This window comes from Sciurus vulgaris (genome assembly GCF_902686455.1).
Source record: "Sciurus vulgaris genome assembly, chromosome: 13".
In the NCBI taxonomy this organism is placed as follows: domain Eukaryota; kingdom Metazoa; phylum Chordata; class Mammalia; order Rodentia; family Sciuridae; genus Sciurus; species Sciurus vulgaris.
The window spans coordinates 78,764,547-78,781,336 of NC_136474.1; the positions used below are offsets into that span (position 1 = coordinate 78,764,547).

The 16,790-nt window shown below is 34.9% G+C and overlaps 1 protein-coding gene across 1 annotated transcript in view; it reads left to right on the forward strand.

Moving 5' to 3' along the window:
• Positions 1–249: 249 nt before the first annotated feature.
• Positions 250–16,790, forward strand: part of RAB27B (RAB27B, member RAS oncogene family) — a 146,486-nt gene continuing 129,945 nt past the window's right edge. Inside the window, exon 1 of the mRNA XM_079109502.1 lies at positions 250–317. The gene's annotated coding sequence lies outside the window, so the exon portion shown is untranslated. The remainder of the gene's footprint in view (positions 318–16,790) is intronic.

Sequence of the window (16,790 nt, forward strand, 5' to 3'; positions counted from 1 at the left end):
AGAGCGCCACGCTTCGCCGCCCGTCAGAGGGACTGAGCCGCCTTCGCTGTTACACAAGACAGCGGCGAGCAGCGCTGGGCTCGGCCCCGTCCCCCTTCTGGCTGATCGCAAGGTATTTACCTGCTATTTACCTCTCAGGTTTGGTGCCCCGTCACGTGCGTGGAGTGTTCACTTAAGCCGATGCTCTGCACTGCTGTCCAGCACTGACTGGGTTCTCTGTTATTTTATGTTAATCTCCACAGCTGATGGAAGCAACAGTGCCATAAAGAAATGGGCTAGATATTTCCAGAGGCTGAAATCTGGAAGCATTTGGAGGTGTAAGTACATCAGTCACAGATCTCTGTCTAATGCTCTGGCTGTGTCAATTGCGTCCTTTGACCTTCTTCTTCCTCACTCAGAGAGCCAATGTAAGATGCCATCTGCATATTTCATTCATGAAGGAAAAGCAACTAGACGGCGACACAAACCGCTAATGATGGGCCTGAAACTCCACTTTGGAGTGGCTGTGTTCCCTCTTCTAGCCTGTGGGTTTTGCAAGAGAAGCTGGTTTTGCAGAGTTTGGATGGGAAAGAGATTTTTGCTCAGGGCTGCAGACAGCTTGCTGGATTTCTGCTGTTTTCAAAGCTTCAAGGCAGTCCTTTTTAATCATCGCTGTGGTGCAGTGTAGGAGTCTTGTTATGCTTTCTTTATTCCTTCAGTCCAAATACTCTTATCATAAATGTGGACTGCCAGAAAGCTCTTAAGCCATTCTGTACTCCCAGAGTAAAGCCACTGAAGAGAAATTTAGTTTGCCTTCTCTCAACTGCACTACACTCAATACCATAGTTAGTAGATTGCACACAGAAATGTGGAGAAAAGGCAATCTAAGATTTCCTTCTCTGTTCAACAATAAATTTGGTTATGTATGATAAAGAAATACCTCGCTATTAGAAAACCCAAAAGAAGATGATTTTATGGAGAAAAGTAAAATTTTTCTTTACATATTGATTGAAAAGGCTTTTATTCAGGACCTTGGTGTCAATTTTATGAATTAAAAGCTCCTTGAAAACTTTAACACCTCACCAAATTGTTAGATGTAATTATTACCTAAGTAATTAGTTTATGTATCTTATACCAAATGTGATAGGCAACTGTATTCATAGAATAAAATATTGAGTCCTATTTATGGTCAATTTATGGGAAATTTTAAGACAAATAGTGCCATGGAATTTTATCTCAGGAAAGAAAATAAATAAGACACAATGCAAGACACTAATATTGAAATATGACTTGAATGAGAAGCATTTATTAACTTTTAAAACACTCTCAATATTTGAAAAACGTATGTGTTTAAACAATCTATAATTGATCAATAGAAATACCATAAATGAGATTTCAAAATGCTTGGGTATTAAGTTTTTGAAAAATATGCCTATAGTTCTTCTATAATTCTTTCTTTGGTAGGAGAAGGAGAGATCGAGGGTATGAGTGAGGGAGATAATAAGTTTTACTTCACTGAGCTATACTTTCTGTTTTGGATATTCTGGTATAATGTTACTATGTAACTTTGCTACTTACACGGTTTTAAATGTAACTCATATTACAAATGATTGTAATCATTAATTTGCAGCATCTTTAAGGTGCAAACATATACAAATTTAATTTTAAAACCCTGTGAATATCGCTATATAATATTCCTTAGACTAGAAGAATCATTTTTGAAGATAATGTCTAGCTTCTGAATGAAGTTAGGGAATTCAGATTGTGGGGAGCAGATAGCAATCAACTTTTATTATTTTGTAAAGCAAAAGTAATTATTTGAACAACTTTTGAGGTGGTATTACAATATACTACATAATTTCACAAACTGTGTGTGAATAGTTTCCCCTTCTGTATCTTTTAAAAATTTCCCCCCATATTCTAAGTCTGAAAGGATGATACAAAAGTGTAGTTTTGTAAATCTTGCCTAATATATAGTGATTTGCAGCCTTGAACTTCATTCAGCCTTCACTGTATTCATCATTATAACCAAATGATTTTAAAATATCTTCATTATATGTTGAGTCTAAAGACCTATTGGCTTCAATGATCAGTGGGGAAAAACCCCAAGATCACACATTTTATTCAGAATTTGATACTGTTCTCAGAAGATGAATCTTCTTCCTGAATTTCAGGCCTAAAACAAAGTCCACTGACTAGGCCTACTGGACCAAAGACCCAGGGCACAGAGCTCAGCACAAGGCTGGAATTGCTGGCAGACAAGTGGGGCTTAAGCTAAGAATAAAATACCTGGGTTAAGGCTAATTTATTAAAGTGTGAAAGCTGTGATTATCTGGTGATTTTGATGCCTTGGGATAATCCTCTGAGATGTTGGTAAATCTTAGTGATGGAGATTTAAGGAAATGTCATATTGTCTAGATTTACTGGACAATGGCAAGGTAGATATGCTTAGAAGAGATGAATTTTAGCACACAATTTTGACAAAGAGCAAATCTGGTCCCACTGATTTCACTGACAGCATTTTTGTTGTTGTTGTTGTTGTTAAGTTTAGAAGACAGAAGGTATTCCCCAATGGAGATTCTTATATGAATAGAATGCTTCGTAAGACATTTTAAAAAGAGGGTTTTATATCATTAAACCAGCCACAATAAAGGAAGAACAGAAGCATCAGTTAAGTTGTTCTGGTATTGAGTTTCCCTTTATCTTTGTCTTCTAAGCACCCAAGCTTTGTACAAAATGACATCTTCTAGTGGAAGCCACAGAAAAATGCAGTAAGTCAGCAAGGGCAATGTCCAAGGGCAAGCCTGGGGAAGATGCTGGTGTTTGCTGATAAACAAAGAAATGCAAGAAATGACAAATGGTCCTTTTTGATTTATCCTGAAAAATAATAACAATTATAACATGAATTTTTAAGAAGTGGTTGGCCACACACATAAGCCACCACAAGCAGGAATCCCATATAACTTGAGATTTTTCTTTTGAAACCCCATTATGATTTCTCCTTGTTAAATAAAGAACTGAAAGGAAAGAGAATGAACATGTATTTGGGCATGCCACATCCACATTTGTTACAGTTATGTAAATCAGGAGCAACAGAGTTAATTATTTTTGTTGTAGTTTAGGGAAAGAGGAAAAATTATTATCCACATAGCTTTGGGAAGAAGTTTATCTTGAAAGCAAAGCTCTCGTCATTTCCAAAATGGAAATGACTTATAAAGAAAAAAGTTTGTAGGTATAGCAGAAAGCTTTTAAATATATAAGATTCAGTGTTAAGAGTATAAAAAGAGCAGTCAACAGTATGAAATGTGTGTCAGTCATACATTTGCCGATAAACAGATTTCTTCAAAATATTTTAACTTACCCTTCTTACCCTTCCTGGTTCACACAACTAAATCTGATGGGAACTTGGGATGTCTCTAACATAGTCTCATTCCCTGCCTTGTAAATCTTTGATAAGGAGGAAAAAAAAAAAAAACCTCTTAAGGAAACTTGTTGTTAAGGATTAATCGTGATTCCACAGATGTTTACCTTGATAACTAACTTTGCTATTCCCAAAAGTGTGATATGATCCTTGTAGTTTGCACTTTGGAATTTGTGTACAATTATTTGGTTACAGCATTTAATATCTTGGGACTATCCTTCTTGAATAGATATTTGTTGATCCCTCTCACTATTCCTGGTATGGAAGTGAGAACCATAAATGAAGTAAGTCCTACCTTTCATTGTCTTCATCATTTGGGGGAGGAATATTAGTGATAAACAAATAATTGAATATTATTAACTAAATACATTATTATTAAAATGATTTTAATATTACTATAACATATTACAAATTAAATGAACCAGAACATATCTAATAAATGCTAACTTGATGATGTAAAGATAGGACTACCTTAAAAAATAGTAGCATGCGACAGTAGAGTGCAGACTTAGAAGCTTATGTATTTCTTTTGCCCACACTTTAACTTCTAGTCAATTGATATGTATTAGAAATACCAAAAACTTTACAACTTTGTTGTATCATATTATCATAACTATGATACATTTATGTGATATTTGCTCTCTAGTTTTTAAATTTACCTTTAAACAGCATAAAACAATAAGGACAAAATGTCATGATATATTTGTGTATGTGTCCATGCAAACATTTCTGTCCAGAGAGGAAGCCATGTTGTAGCTGTTGACTGGCAGCAAATCCACCATGCACTGGCCCAGATATTTACTCTTTAGGGTCATACTTTTAAAAAGTTCAAGTTTGGTGTTCCAAAGATGATCTTAATGTGGAGATGTGTGAAAATATGGGGGACTTTTTAAAATCAAGAGTTGCATGTTGAAGTCAATTAAAGTAATAAAAATAATGTTGATCAAGGAGAATACAGGTTTTTTATAAGCATCCAAAAATTCAACTAGGTGAAAAAGATGTGACTAAACAACAGTGTATGTGGAAAACACTTGATTGTTTGAATCCTTAGCAAACCCAGGATGGTGTGGCTGCTAGAAACACTAGTGAATGCTTAGGCTACATTAAAGGGAGCAGAATCTAGAACCCAAGGTGATGATGTGGACTCACTTGGAGCATGTTCCCCCATGTGATTCTGCTTATCATGAGACTCTACAGTCATTAGAAATCACATTAGGGTTAATAGGATAGAGAAGTTTGAAACCTTTCCAAAGATGAGCCGAGGATGCAGTGTGGGGAAAGAATAGTTAAGAGTAACAGTAACTTACTTTTGTTTTACCTTCAACCATTTGAATGGTTGTGACATGAAGGAGCATAAGACTTGACATTAGGGCACAATATAGGAGACCCCTTCTGGACCAGTGGTGATAGCTTAGTGGAGACAGCTCAGTGGTTCTCCGCAGGGATGGTGGGGCTGATGGTAGATGAGTGTGCTGGAGGCAGTGTGGTGTGGAAAGATTATGGTTTGGGGATTCAGTCAGATCTGAGTTAACCCCTAAGTCTGCCATTTTGACTTTTCTCTCTGACCTGAGCTTCCTTATGTGAAAAATGCAAAGAATGCCTTATAGGGAAACCAAATTGTTACACAAGATAATATATGTAAATCATTTGAAATGTAACAGGTGTCTATTATATTTCATGATTATTTAAATATAATCATGTTAGCTCCTTTTTTTTCTCACTTTTTTATCTCCAACAGTGATCAGCCCATAAGTGAGTGTCTACATATTAGGGACCATATATTAACGATTTGAGTTTCCAAAAGGTGATTGAACTAAATAGCTTTTAATGTATCTTACAACATTGACATTCCATGCAAAAATAGTACACTGGTTTTCTTTGTAGGTATTGAACATGTTCTTAGAAATATAATGCTGTGGTCTATACAATGTGTCCATAAATTCCTGGCTTATAGCAATCTTAAGAACTCCTTTGAATCTAACTTATGGAAATAATCTGTCGGCTTGCTCCGTAATCAAGTGATAGGAAAGGTCGCCAGTACTGTCATTTTTTGACACTTCCTGGGAGACCAAAGGTGTCCTGAAAGTTACACTGGAAATGATTTTGAAGCTTCTCACTTTACATGAAAAAGTCTATTTTCATAAGAAAGGTCCAATATATTGCCAGTCTACTACTTTTTAAGTAGAATAATAATCCAAGTGGGAAATACTAGAAGTCTGTTTTTTCCCTAGTCACTTAATAACCTACTGTATTTTACATAAAAATTCAAATGTCACAGGTCTGGGGTTGTAACTCAAAGACAAAATGCACGCCTAGTATGTGTGAGGCCCGTGGTTCGATCCCCAGTACCCCCCGCCCCACACACACGAAATTCAAATATCATGAATTTAATGGTGCGAGGTACATTGTGTTTTCCTCTTTAAATCATCTAGATGTGTATCTTTCATATGATGACTGCAACACTTAAGAAAAGGTAGTTCACCCAAGCGAATATTTAATTCATTTCCCATTTCAATACAGCATCATCTCTGCTGTTTTTCGAATTTCCAAAAAATGTTATGATGTTTAGTAGTAGGATATTTTACACAGCCTGTAATTTCAGTCTAGCCTGTGATTGTTGAACATGCACATCGTATTGACTACACCACAGTTCTTGCCTTTCACATACAGCAAGGTTGGTTTCCAAATTGTTTCACACACACACAACTCCCTCCATTAGGAAGCTGCATTTAATTTTCACTTTAACTTTTTTATTGTATACATGATTAAAAGTAAACACACCAAGGGGTCATTTTAGCTGTATTTACCCATATTTTAAAGACCATATAAATTTAACTCTACAGTAATAATACTTGAGAAACTTTGTTGTTTTTGCATAATACAATTTCTGTAGTTTCTTTTGTTGTATTGGGTGTGTGTGTGTGTGTGTGTGCTGGGCTTTGGAACCCAGGGCTTTGCACAAATTTTGCTAGCACTCAAGTACTGAGCTACAACCCCAGTCCTATAGTTTTCATTATACAAACTCCCTACCTTCAAAATGTGACTCTCTATTATTCATTTTACAGAAATTGCATTTACTCAAAAGGGCACTTTCCCATGTCTAACAATTTTCTTGCCAGTTTTAAAATACATAGATTTTCTATAGAATCTCCAGATTGCTATTGGATTTCCCCCACTGATAAGTATATAGTCGATTAAATAAAACTAAAAATCCATGTCAATTTCCATTACCTTCATACCATATCAAAAATATTTTATTTAAAAACAGAGTTTCTATCTGAAAAATAACTAAATTAGTGAAATACCAGTTGGTAGAACAGTAGAGGGACAGGGTATTTATAAAATGAAAAAGCAAAATGTAAGTCTTTTGAGATGTAGAAAGCTAACTTTGATCTTAAATTCAAGTTCACTAACACACATTAGAGGTTTTCTCAGTGGGTGAATCGGAGAGGATGGCAAATAAAGTCCATTCCTTAATGTTCAAGAGTTTAATTCAGGTAGTGGGATGTGTTTCAGGGAGATAGTGAAAGTAATATGCATTAAAACAAATTTTGTGTAAAGGATTTTTAAGATATAAAATGAACTATTTGTAAGATGTTAATATTACACAATGGTACTTGCTTATTGTTTTAAACTAATTTAAAATTTTCCTTTAGCTGTAACATGAACTAATTTTATTCTTTTGGTAAATTCAGGAAGAATCCACTGTACTTAGCAACAGCATGACTATGTGACCTATAGATAAACTTGTGTTTATGTGCCTCATTACAACTACAGTGAGAAAATGCCCATTACTATGCTACTGTTTAAACACTGATGCTCTTTTATTTTATATAATGTTTCATTGTCTCACATGTGGGATCTTAAAATCTCAGCAGCTCACCTGATGAAGCCATCACACTCTACCCTGTTGCTCACTAAGCGTTTAACCCAGAACTCTGCACAAAACCCACATAGCAAGGAGGAAGGACTGGGAAGTTCTGCAAAGTGAGGGAGAACTGGGAATTCAGTAAGAAAGCCAGAAATGGAGGAAGGACTGAGAAGTGAGTTCTCTGGGGTTTTTATTGTGTTCTATGTATCCCCCTGGGGCTCCAGATTAGTCTCAAACCCAGAGCTTTGAATAGGGGCATCCCCAAGAATGCTTCAGAAAAGTCCACTCCCTCTGGTCAGAGTATGGGAACTAGGAGGAGGAGGGGCATCTGCAGGGAAGTTCATGGACTTTTATCCACCAAGTACCAGCAAAGAAGCAGCAAGCCATCATGGTGCTCCATGGTGGTGCTGGTCCCTGTAGGGTGACGTTCTCCTTGCTCCCTGCCTTTGCTCCTCACAACTAGAATGACAACTGAGGGCCCCAAGAAGCGGAGCCCATGATAACCATTAACCCAGAATGCCACGTCTAGCAAAGATAGAGTGAGCACTCTTGGAATTGAAGGCAAATTAAGGATATTGTCAATGAAAACTAAGGAAATTCATCCTTTGTAGACCTTTAAAAGAAATGTAGAAGTTCTTCAGGTGGAAGAGAAATAATAATGATTTAAAAAGGAAGCCTAAAAAGGAAGGAATTAAGAAAAATCAGTAGAAATTTTGCATTTCTGCATAAATAAGCTATGTTATCTTTCCCCTCTTATGTTTATTATAATATATGACTGCTGAAAGTAAAACTTGTAGCAATACCTGATGGAATTTAGTGTATTCTGATGTAGTACCTGTGGCAACTATATCATAAAGTGAACTGTGTTATTGGAACCTATGTATTTGTAGAGTTTCTATGAATTGATTAAATAAACAGAACACAAAGCATGTCTATAAAGAGGTTTGAGGAAATTGAAAGGGAGGTTTAAATATGTAGAATATAGAATTAGAAGTTTAAATATTTATCAAAGAGCAATTCCAGAGAGAAAGGACAGAGCAAAATAGAGAGGAAGTAAAATTCTAAGGATTTTGAAGACCCAGATTTTCCTTGGAAAAGTGCCTGAAGAAAGATACTGAATACATGTAATCTCAGCCAATGTGCAAAGAAAGGATTCCACATCCTAAATGTACTAGAATTAGAACCGTAGTACAACAACGACAAGATAAAATTTGCATGGGTTAAAAGCAAAGTGGAACTAAAATACTAGAAAGTGGTAATATAGGGAATGGGGAATTTATCTGCTTTATTGCATTCTAAAGTATTTTGCTTCTTTTGAGCAATGGGTAATTGTGTTCGGTAACTTTGGACTTTTAAGTCAAGTATAAGTGTCATGAATTTTGTAGAGATAGCACAGATTTTTAAACTTTTGAAAATTTAAAATTCTTAATTTAAAACATTTGTTAGCTAGTCTAGAGCAGGCAAGCAGTAAAAACTAACAAAATAACAACAACAAAAAACCTAGAAGCACAAAATAAATCCATCGTATTCATGAGTAAGACACTACAAATTTATTACTGATTTTGGATTTTGAAAAATAATCTAATTCTATGTTTCTTATAATAGATAACTTTAACACCATAATGGCATGAAAAATGTTGAAAGTGAAGTCAAGACTTGTCCTGCACAATGACAGGACAGTTTGTCTTTTGCTGAACTGGCTTTGAAGAGTCTTCCTGAGTCACAGAGGACTCTACTCCCCCTTTAGTATAATAACTAAATAGGTAATAAGAAGTGATAATTTAATATTTTTTCTTTAGGCAAAGACATGCTCATAATTTGACTAGAAATAACATTTTGTGGACTGAGAATATCTTTAAAAACATATTCTTAAGATTTATAATTCAAATCATACAGTATGTTTGGCAAACCCAACAGGAATGAAAATTTCGTATCTTTAAGGACTTTTCAGTCTATCTTTACATCACTGTTTCCAGAGTTTTGGGAGTGATCTTGTGTTATGTCTTTATTTTCCCCTAACAATGTCATCTGTGCTATAACTTCATTTTCAACATCTTTTTTGGTGAAAGATAATCAAATTTCCCCAAAGTTGAAAGTTGTAGAAATTAATCTGCACCTTCCAATAAGTGCATGGTCCCCTATCAACCACCTCTTGTCAAGTCTTCTTCGTTTGCAAGAATGGTACATCTCCGTTATGTTATATGTTGTGTGCACACTATTTCTTTTTATTTTTATGACCTATATAACTTCGTTTTCATTGTTAAGTTGATAACAACTTTCTATCTATGAGAAGTGTGTTAGAATCTTGGGTTAGGATAGCACATTATGATTTTTGCTGTTAAAATAATGGCAATATTTATTATTCATTTAAAGCTATTAAAATTGGCGGTAAGAATTTCAGGAACAAATTAATATTGTTAAACAAGGAATAGATATAACATATAAATTTATAACAGACATTGCTAAATGAAAACTAGAGCAGCGGTAATGATAGCAGGCATATTTTAAAATAAAAAGAATTGGGATTTCAAGTGGTGAAATAATGATAAAATATACAATTCACTAGTAAGACATCTATCATGAATCTCTAACTACCTAATAAGACAACTTAAAAGGTGTGAAGAGAGTATATAAAGTTATATCAGAAATTTAGGCAGTTAAATTAGCCCTGTACAATATAAGGTAACATAGTCCAGACTTAACAATCTTGAAAACACTGCTCAGGCTCCCATACCTAAAAACAGTTATGAAACCTAATTCGATCACATTCAGACCCCTCTTTTATCTACGTATCTCATTACTCCCAGCCAGATACACTTTCCCCCTCTTACTCCAGTGAGCTATGCAAAGATTTAGACAAAACAACCATATTCCTGCCCAACAACCAAATAAATAAATAATTTTGAGTGGCTGTGGCTCTTTTTTTTTTTTTTTTACAGTAAATGCATGACTTGGATTCTGATGTCAAATTTCTACTGGGTCTGCTTTGATAATTTTATGATCTGTGAGTAACTCCTTATTTCCAAGGTTAGAATTAACCTGTAATTGGATTAAGATGATCTGTATTGCTAAATCCCTTTTCTTTTAATCTTTTATTTTATTTTAATTGACACATAATAATTGTACACTGTGGGGCATAATAATTGTACATTTATGGGGCACATTGTGTTAATTTGATACATGTATACAATGTGCAATGACAAATCAGAATAATTAGCAGTTCCAGCTCCTTAAACATTTATCATTTCTTTGTGTTGGGAAACTGAACTTTTTAAATTCTTTAGAAAATACATGATAAATTGGAACTTATTATAGTCACCTGAATGTGCTGTAGCATACTAGAATCCATTCATCAGTCCTCCAACCCTTATTTTCTTAATACAAAAATCTTTCACTCACTGTACAAAATAAATACCAATCAAGTCCATTATTGATGGATGAAATCCCAAAATGATTTGTTTGGCATGATAAATATTGTAGGCATTATACTTGTATCTATGTTGCATTAGCAATTGTCTTGCTTTTCACTTCTTTTATGAGCCATATTAAATATAAGCATACAGAATACTTTATGATCTTGACAGATCATTCTAATGCTCTTCTTTGAAAACTTTTAGTAATTGAGAATTTTCCATTTGTCTAAATTCAAACTAGATTAAAATTCCATTTTAGATCTGTAGCAATTTTGCTGTCAGTCTAAGAAGTTCTGGGGAGATATACTATCTGAGCATTGCATATGCTGTCTGATAAAGGATGACCCCATTTTATGTCTTGGCAAGAAGAAAACACCAGAAAAGACATAAATCTTGAATTTTTCTATGTGGATGTCAGAAGTTATCTATTTGAAGTACAAATGGCTCAATTAAGGAGTGAGTGCTTTTAGCAGGGATGTGCTTTAAAGGATGCTTTTTCATTTAGAAGGGATCATGATATTGTAACAAGATAGTGTATTCCAGGTCAGTTTGAGATCTTTTCAGAATGATCAGATTTCTTTCTTTCAATAATATTTGACTTTCATTAGTGTAATCTAACTTTTAAGTTTGTACATAAAGTAAAGTTTAGAAGGGACTTTTGAAATCTTGGCCAGCACTCCCTGGTTAGAGGTGGCCAACCTGAAGTTCCAAGAGGTCAGGCATAGTCTATCATTACCATATCCATATCTGGATAGAGAAGCCATGTCTTATCACTCTCAACCTGGTGTTTGTTGTACCAGCATATAGTTTTGTTGAAATATAATTTCAAAAAGAAAGATCATAACTGTAAATATAAAATGAACACGTGTAAAAGATTCCCTTTAACTCATTAGTTAATGTGAAGGGTGTCAGTAAGATGCAGTGACCAATTCAGAGAGAATTTAGGAAATTAGGCATATGTTAGCAAATTTTTAAAAATGTAAGGATAAGATTGTTGAGTAGAGGAATGGGTGGAGGGGTGGCGACATTAACCTTTGGGCTTATCCATCCCACCAGACAAGAATAATTGTCATTGCTATAGAACATTAATTTAAGTCTATAAATTAACAAATAACTTCACTAAATCTGAGACTTTTAATTAATAGTGAACACTGACATGAACGAAATACCGTTCCTTAGACAATCCTGAGTAGCCTTTGTCCCCATACTTTTGTTCACCTTTTATCTTATTCATGGCTTAGATTAGGAGTCCATGGACCAAGGCTTTAGGTAAATCCAGCCCACACTTGTTTTGAAAAGGAAGTCATATTGGAGTACAGGTTTAGTCTATTTCTACAGGTGCATCAAGTTAACCACACAGTTCTCAACTTTGCCAATCTAGGATTTTACAGTATCTAGCAACTACAGAATTCCACTTCTGTCTGGAAATTTCCATAAGGAACCTTGGGTATGTCTTTTTCTTGCTATTGCTGTTCTAACCTAAGGCTTGGAAGTTAGTCCCAGAACATTCTCCCCACTAGATTTCACCTGTAGTACCAATAAATTTAAGTGAAATCTTCATTCTAGAGGTATCCAAAATTCTTTGAGATCCTCAGCCTGACGGAAGTGACCTCTTTATTAGTTCCAGTGCTCTGGGAGTGGGCCTAGATAGACCAGTTGTTTCCTAGAAAGATTTGCAGGCATCAGCTCCACAAGCATTTCTTAATCATGACCCACTACACTTGTTTAAATGTGGTACTTCATGTACAGAGTTGGTTGCTACAATGATTTATGTAGTTATATTCTAGTAAAAATGGTTGTGAATTCTTACTGATACTATGCAAATAATTTATTATCACACAAAGTAAGGACACTCTAGAAAAATTTGCCTCTGGATTCTGAGCAGTACAATGAGACTTTGACACCATTTAGAAAAATTAGTTTACATTTACAAAACCTTATGCACTAAGAAAAGGGTTAAAGATAGCTAAGGAAGCAGGCAAAGGGTTTTCTATTATATTTATTAATTATTATTACTATTATTTATTTATTAAACAAAATATTAAAACATGTCAACCATATTCCAAACAAATAACTGTGATGAAATTTTCCTCCTTTGGTATGTTGATTTATTTTTGCCTCCTTGGATCCACCAGCATGGAACATGCTTCCATGCTCTGTTCTGTTAGTGGACCAAAAAGAGCCCAAGAAATCACTACTTGCTGCACTGGCAGAACCTGAAAGGGGACCAAGCCTCTCCCAAGCCTAGTCTTTGAAGAGTGCTTAGTGTTGTCCTCCTCACAGGACTAAAAGACTTTAGGACATCCTCTGTTGAAGATACCAATTTTGTCTTACAGCTTACAGCTCAGCCTTCAGACACACCAAGAAGCCATGATTTTTGAAACTGATTGGCCATGGTTAGTTTATTGTAATAATCCATAATTACAGAACAGAGGAGACTAAAATTCTCCAATAGGTTCTTGTAATGATTTGCATAGTGTTTTCCCTGAGGGCCAGAACACTGTGGGAGGTGCTGAAGAATTTGCAAGGCCTCCTCAAAAAGTGTATAATTTATAAAATTTATAAAAGACCTCCTCAAAAGCAGGATATATTTACATGTATATTTTTATCTGGCAAACTTAGACTAAGGATGACTGAGCATCTCTTCTGACTTTACAGTTCTTCCCAAGGAGTCCTTACAATAGTACTGAAAAACACAGTAAGTGTGAAACCACAAAGTGAACTTAATTATTTCTAGCATCTTTATTTTTAAAAAATAAAGGAATCAGTGTTTGTGGTTTTTCAGGTAGGTGCTCTCTAGGAAAGAATTTTATGAGTGAATTTTAAGGTCTTTGGGAGATGGCCTCGAAAATTACTAAATATCGTGAAATCATGACTCAGGAAAACAGAAAAGGTATCTATATAAATAATGTTACATAATTTATGAAGGGATCAGACATTATAATCAGTTCAAAAACTGAAAAATTATGCATATATAGATAATTGACCAAAGAAGGTAGAATAAAATTTGAGTTAGATTTTAAAACCTGGCTAATATTTATGATGCCATAAATCTTTGGGGTTGCATATAAAAATCATTTCCGTATCTAATGAACACAATTCTAAGGATTAGCAAGTAGTTTTACTGGGTCTGGACCTTTAATTAATAATAGAAAATGAAATAAACCAAGTATACGTAGACCTAAGTCAATACTGTCTAGTGAGGTAACCATTTGCTATTTAAATGTACCTATTTGAATTCAAACTTAAACTACTTAAAATGTGACGTAATAAAAACATCGTATCTTCAGAGATGTTGTCCACTTTCCAGGTGCTTCCTAGCTGTACTTGTGGAGAGGCTACCACTTTGAGCAGCATTTCCATCTTCAAGAAGATTATTTTTTTGGTGGGAGTACCAGGGGTTGAACTCAGGGGCACTTGATCACTGAGCCACATCCCCAGTCTTATTTTGTATTTTATTTAGAAATAGGATCTCACTGAGTTGCTTAGTACCTCACTTTTTACTGAGGCTGGCTTTGAACTTGAGATCCTTCTGCCTCAGCCTCCTGAGTCACTGGGATTGCAGGCGTGTGCCCCTGCGCCTGTCTATGAAGATTCTTTAGGATGGCTCTGTGCCTACCCAGATAGTCCTTGGGTGGTATGACCCTACTATGGTATGAAAGGATTATAATGCCATCCTTTTACCTTATTTTCAAGTGTCAGATGATTTTTCTGATGGTTTTAATTATGATAGAACTTATAGTAACTTAAAAATAAAATTATATAGTGAATAACTGCTATATACATAAACTTTACACCCCTCATGATCATGCCAAATTGGATAATTTTATGCATGGACCAAATGATACATAATATAGTGTTATATTAAAGAGGTAGCTTTTAGAATAATATACATTTTTTGAAAAGTGGACTATTATCAAAGTGTCTTACATATTATTTGGTTTGCTCAAGGTGATTTCAGTTAACTCCCACAAAACCATGGATGTGGGTATTGTGAATGTGTGGTAAAATATAAGGAGGTGACCACAGTATCTAAGGAAATTTGTACTCGCATAAAATTTTATTTTCTATGTTTAATTATGATGCAATTGAATTATACATATTTTTGCAAAAGTAACTTGTATGTTAAACAGAGTCCAGGCTTTGTAATAGCACTCAATAGTGCTGTAAGGAAACAGAACATTCTCCAGTGCTATTAAAGTTGAGAGTTAATTTTTTAGTACAGAATGACCTTACTATAGATATCTCATTAGTAAAATGAAAGAACAATTTCTCTGAATTTCATTATTGTTGCAAGTTTGATCATTTAATAAACACATAGCTATTAATAGCTATTAGGTGCCTATTATATAAATAAGATAGAAACAGAGTTTTTGCATGTGGAGGGTGTAAACTGGTAAAGAAAATAGAAAGTATACAAATAACTAATTAACTGCAAGTATCATGAATTTTGTGAAGAATGACAAGAGTCTCTAAACCTGGTCTGCTGGGTGAGAGCTGGGTGTGTGTGTGTGGAGACGTGCAGTCCAGAAGTCATTTCTGAGAAGTGACATTTAAATTAGGACTGGGGGATAAGTAGGAATGTTCTAGACTGAGGGGGTATCGAGGAGTAGGTGGAGCAGGAAATTTCAGAAAGGAAAATTATAAAGGAAAGCCCTGAATCAGGTGGAATGAGCAGTGAGTTTTTGTTTGGATGGGACACCATCAGATGGCCGTATGTTGTGACAAAATGGAAAGCAAGCAAGCTTTGTTTTGCAAAACAGAAGTGTACACTCACCACTCACCCACTCACCCAACTTAATCATCAGGAATGGAAGGATTTGTTGACTTGAAAACATTGGGCTTTTCAATGTTTTCATTGCCTTTGTTCACGAAAAGAAAAGAGAGAGCAGATTGGCAAAGATTATCTTCCTATACCAAGTTGCAAATGAGAAAATACATAATCCTGGTGAATCGCTTCTTGTTCAAAATTGCCCAAAATATTTCTATCTGTGGGAGGAAGCTAGCCAGACAATCACCTTGACTCTCCACTGAGGGGTGTTTTTACCCAAATTAAAATTTACTAGTTTAGTGTTTACTCCCAGGGTTGTCTTAGGCAAACAAGTTTTCTTTCCTGTAAATTAGGATCATGCCTTGGATGGGCTTTTTGACTTGAACCATGGGTGCTGGTAATCAAATCAAATTTTACTGACCCATTGGCTCAGCTCTGATTTATAGTATCAATTATAGGCCACCAGTGTTCAAATACCCAAATGATATTAAATTCAGTTGCAGAACTTTACATGAGCTAAATTGATCAAAAACTTTACATGAGTAACTTGATCAAAATTTTATTTTTGAGCTTTATTTGGTACATTATCTTGGATCATCTTTCTTCCTTTCCACACTTCTGTCATGATGTATTTACCCCCTTGCCATCCATATATCTTGATGCATTTGGCATCTTTTCTAGAACATGAGCACATAATAATCTTTGTATTCCAGCATCTAGCATAATGCATGGCAAAGAGAGATGCTCAACACATGTTTATCGAGACTAAACAAGCGAATGAATCAATGATCCTAGATTTGTGAACATACTAAGAGAAAGAAAAAAAGGCTTTAAATTATTCGACTGGTTCTCTTAAATAAACGAGTTTTTCACTTTAAAAGGATATTTCTACATCTAGTTTGTCTGACTAAATAATATTGAAGAGCAAGATTTAGAAGAGAAAATAGCAATATGATCATCAACAGTATGGACCACCTTTAACACTACTATGTGCAAATTGGCCATATAAAAGAGGTATCAGACATGGTTCTCGCCTTTGAGAAGTTTGTCAAAGTTGAAAAACAAAGTATGTGCTTAAAATGGCCAGTATAGAAAATATTTTCTAAATGCCAAATGAGTACAATAAAAAGTGAAAGATACCAAGTTTGGAAGACAAGTAGCAAATAACATCTTAAAAATCACGGAAGAAGAAATAGGTTCCATATAGTACTAACTCCTTTGATTGTGCTTAGATGCCTAACCCCTGACTCCACCCATCCTTCTGCACTTATTTCTCAATATTTATTTTATTGCTGATTGCCTTGGAACATATTACATAATAAACCTCACCTCTTT